The 5,039-nt window shown below is 40.3% G+C and overlaps 1 non-coding gene across 1 annotated transcript; it reads left to right on the forward strand.

The window, feature by feature from the left end:
* The first annotated feature begins 4,397 nt into the window (after positions 1-4,397).
* Positions 4,398-4,472, forward strand: Trnaa-ggc. The gene has a single exon. It is a non-coding gene; the product is annotated as a tRNA-Ala (tRNA).
* The last annotated feature ends 567 nt before the right edge of the window (positions 4,473-5,039 follow it).

Genomic DNA, 5,039 nt, shown 5'->3' on the forward strand with positions numbered 1-5,039 from the left:
ATGGGACCGCCCCCCTGTGAGGGACGAACGCCCCCCAATTGCTTTCGAGCCCTCTACCGCCCCCCTGGAACTCCTCAGCGCCCACTGGGGGGCGGTATGGACCACTTTGGGAACCACTGTTCTAGAACATCCATAGTGAGGCAGCCATTGCATTGCGAGACTGACTGTGATCACAGTCAGCTGATTTAAATGTGAACACTTTTTAATTTATAATAATACACAAAGTGCCCCTAAACTATTGTTTTATTCATAAACATTACAGTATTATGTTATATATTTTTGAGTTAGTTTTACATGTACCGAAGTCTTTAGATTAAAGTTGATTTTCTTAAAAAAAGAAACTTGTGAAATAGTAGGTTCTCACGCAACCGTATAATTTATTCTGTGCTATATTTTATGTTAAAAAGTCGCAGCTTCTCTTGGCCTATAAACAGGAGAACTATTACAATACAATAGCATTATGTTGTAGATAATTTAATTACCGATTTAAAATGTTCTTTTCCTTACTATTGTATAGTAAAGGCTAACGTTCCGTGTATAAGATGAGCTATATTGATTTAACACTTTCGCCGTCGTCGAGTTCATATAATAGTACATTACGATACAAGTGCGTAAAAAAGGAAGTTCGAAACGAGTGGCGATAAATTAAAACACGATCGAAGGGAGTGTTTTAAATCGACACGAGTTACGAATTTCCTTTTCGCACGTGTATCGTACGACGTTTTTCAGTACAGAATTACCCTCATAAGGCAATTGGCGGTATCCCAAATAAAATTTTAATGCATTTGATTTTGAGATACCGCTAATTGCTTTATCGGGGGGATGAGCCTTCAAAGTTTCGACCTGGCATATAATGAACCACTTCTCGCACTAGTGCGTAAAAAAAACAGCATATGTACTGAAAAGTCAGTTTATAGCCTCACAGCTCTCACAAGCAGGGCCCGTAACTTTCATGCCGATGATATAAATTTGACGTCACGCTGCATATAGGATGATTCAACAGTTTTATTTAATAATTAATCATTATTCATCAACCATTTTAATCATGACTTCAATACTAATCTATTCAATCTATTCATACGTAAAATAATTAATACCTACTTGATACGTGAATAGTAAATTAAATTATTTGTTTGTTTTTACCCGACTACGGCAACGCAAAAGGAGGGTTATGATTTTGACTGGTAGGTATGTTTATACATACCTTTTATTAAATAGTTTTGTTACCATATTTCAATAAATTATAAAAACAAAACAAAATTGTTTCCTTTTCGTTTCATGTATCAAGTAGGTATTAATTATTTCACATATGAGTAGCTCACTTTTGAAGTTATTTGTACATGATTAGATTGATTGATGAATAATGATTATTTATTTCAATAAAATTATTTGAATCACCTATATGCAGCGTGACGTCAAATTGATGTCATCGGCATGAAAGTGACGGGCCCTGCTCACAAGCAATGACTTGTTAAGTTATAGGGGGTTTATGGGTGAAATTGTAAGTCTAAAAGGACCATACATTTCAGGGGTACGCTTTTTTTAACCTCCGAAGCAAAAACGACGGGGTGTTATATGTTTGACGTGTCTGTCTGTTTGTGTCTGTCTGTCAGTCTGTCTGTGGCATCGTAGCTCCCGAACGGATGAACGGAATTAGATTTAGTTTTTTTTTCTGAAAGCTGAGTTAGTCGGGAGTGTTCTTAGCCATGTTTCATGAAAATCGGTCCACTATGTCGCGGTCGGGGGTTTTTTCAAAATTTTAATTTTGTGGTTAGGTTATGTATGGGCTTTGTCAGTCGAGTATTAAATCATTTTTGCTCACACCCTAGCGAATATTGTCAAACTCGCCGTAAGCCTACAGTCTAGAACATTGTATCATTATAAACTGTTTTGAATATATCTCGGCAGGAATGTGGTTAACATTATCTGCCATTAGGAATATCAGCATGCAAACCTACGCGATCGATATCTTGACATACATACATTACTAATTTTTTTATACATACATAAGTACATAATAACCTAACCACAAAATTAAAATATTGAAAAAAAAACCCGATATAGTGGACCGATTTTCATGAAACATGGCTAAGAACACTCCCGACTAACTCAGCTTTCAAACAAAAAAAAACTAAATCTAAATCGGTTCATCCGTTCGGGAGCTATGATGCCACAGACAGACACGCACACAGACAGACAGACACGTCAAAATAGGCTAGTTTCCTACTAGTCAAATCAGCTTCTTTTTAAGAACTGTCAAAACGATTTGCTAAATGGAATTACTATGAAATACTGAGGAGTGACGTCACGGTCAATGCATTTACTTTATATCTTTCTCTTTGACTTATTAAATAAAAATTATGTTTAAACACAACTACTGTCCATATTCTTCTTCTAATTATGTGGTGCTTTATTTCGTGCACTGCATAATAGTGACATTGCAGTGACAGGTTGCCAGCCTCTCGCCTACGTCACAATTTAACCCATATCCCACAGTCGACTTCTACGACACCCACGGGAAGAAAGGGGGTGGTGAAATTCTTAACCATTCACCACACGGGTTTAAATGTGCTATTGCACGCAAGCGGAGCGTGAGTTATAGAAAAATCGTTCTCCCAAGGGAATAATGAAATTTCTTGTACCGTACTTAACTTTTTTACATCTATTTACATATTTTTTACATTGCGAGTGTGATGAAAAACATTGTGTGTAACTCGGGGAGTATGAATATTACTAACTCAACACAAGCACTAACATTACGATACAAGTGCGTAAAAAAGGAAGTTCGAAACGAGTGGCGATAAATTAAAACACGACCGAAGGGAGTGTTTTAAATCGACACGAGTTACGAATTTCCTTTTCGCACGTGTATCGTACGACGTTTTTCAGTACTGATGGCCGTCCGAAGTTTCGACCTGGCATATAATGAACCACTTCTCGCACTAGTGTCGATTTAAAACACTCCCTTCGGTCGTGTTTTAATTTATCGCCACTCGTTTCGAACTTCCTTTTGTATCGTAATGTACTATTATTTTAAGTTTGAGGGGGCGAGTTGGAGGGGGTGTTGTCTCTTGTGGGATGCAACATGTGTAAGTACGTATGCTGCGTCTCATTTGAGGCACACCCTTAAGTCAGCGGGAGCGGCGGCGGAGGCGGCTGCAAAACTGAAGCATGCGAAGTACTCCACCTTGGAAACGACGTACGATTTTGTACCGGTCGCTGTTGAGACTGCTGGACCCTGGGGTATTGAGGCGTTAGGGCTATTTAGGGAGTTGGGCAAACGTTTGCGGGACAGGGGTAGTGATCCCCGCTCTGGGTCTTGGCTGGTCCAACAAGTTTCCATCGCTATACAGCGTGGGAATGCGGCCAGTGTGATGGGAACTTTCGGGCCGGGCACGATGCAGAGAGGGGATGGAAATAGTTTGTAGTTATGTTAGTTTTTGTGTGTTGACGAAGCGTGTTGCAGATATTGTGGTTTGTTTTATTGATAATGTAGAATAAAAATCTGACGACGCTTGGGCGGATTACATTTGTGTTTTGACGAAGCATGTGGCGGATCAGGTTTGTATTTATTTGGTTATTAATAAATTATTTATTATTTTAAGTTTAGAAAACTAATAGTTTATTATAACACCCCGTCGTTTTTCCGACGTGGGTTAAAAATAACGCTTGTAATCCCAAAAGGGACAGAGTACACGAAACTGCTCAAGTTTTAGCGCCACTATTAAGAAAGGGGTTGAAAGGAAATGTGATTCTATTATAAATAACCTTTTTCTACTCCCGTGTTGTTATTCGTCATTTACCGTGTCGTACATAGATCGTTAAAACCCTACATAAAAGATGCCCGCCCCCGGCCGGCGCCCCGCGTACCCACACGCATACGATATAGCTCTTAAAGCATAGTGAGGATGCCTTTAAGGGATATAGCGGGCCGCGGGGCGCCGGCCGGGGGCGGGCGGCGGCGGGCGGCGGCGCAGGGGAGTGCGAGCGACAGGGTGAGTGCAGAAACATTGCAGAGGACAAGTCAAAATACTTATAGGAAACAGTGCGATTTTCACGAAAGTTATTCTAGAAAACTATTGAAAAGTAAGTGCATGGTCGTAGAAAAAGTATTGTATGCAACGGTGTTTAACTGAGTCAAAAAATACTCGTGGCGTCTTAATAACAATTTTCGGCTTCGCCTCAAATTGTTACCCACGCCACTCGTCTTTTTTGACCTCCTTTAAACGCCTGTTGCATAAAATACTATAATTACACATATTTTTTTTTAGTTTTTTTTTGTTTTACCTTTTTTGCCTGTTAAGATCTATTCTTACGGGTAGATGTTTGCTATAACGCCACCCTAAAGCGGTTGAGAATTGAGGGAAGGCATGGATAAATTCGCACACATCCAGCAGGCCTCCGTGGCGCAGTTGGAAGCGCGATGGCCCCGGCAAGGCCAGAGGTCGCAGGTTCGAGTCCTGCCGGAGGTGTGAATTTTTCCATTTTTCCTTTAATTTAAAAATATACACATAATTTTTTAACTTTGTGCAATTAAATCACTTTATTAATATTTGTTTCTCTTTGCTATATCCCGGGATTCAGGAGGCAGGCATGCGTGGGCCATTAAGTAATTAGCTTGTTGTCAAGAGATATTTCAGTTAGTGCCAAAGTTTGCAAAATCTTTTTTACTTACCCATAAGGTTTCATAAAACACGTTCATCATCCTCCTTGCGTTATCCCGGCATTTGCCACGGCTCATTGGAGCCTGGGGTCCGCTTTGACAACTAATCCCAAGATTTGGCGAAGGCACTAGTTTTTACGAAAGCGACTGCCATCAAACCTTCCAACCCGAACGGTAACTAGGCCTTATTGGAATGTAGTCCGGTTTCCTCACGATGTTTTCCTTCATCGAAAAGCGACTGGCAAATGTCAAATGACATTACGCACATAAATTCCGAAAAAGTCATTGGTGCGAGCCGGGGTTCGAACCCGCGACCTCCGGAACGAAAGTCGCACGTACTTTACTTACCGCTAGGCTACCAGCGCTAGGTAATGCA

Source organism: Leguminivora glycinivorella, chromosome 24 (assembly GCF_023078275.1).
Source record: "Leguminivora glycinivorella isolate SPB_JAAS2020 chromosome 24, LegGlyc_1.1, whole genome shotgun sequence".
Taxonomy (NCBI): Eukaryota; Metazoa; Arthropoda; class Insecta; order Lepidoptera; family Tortricidae; genus Leguminivora; species Leguminivora glycinivorella.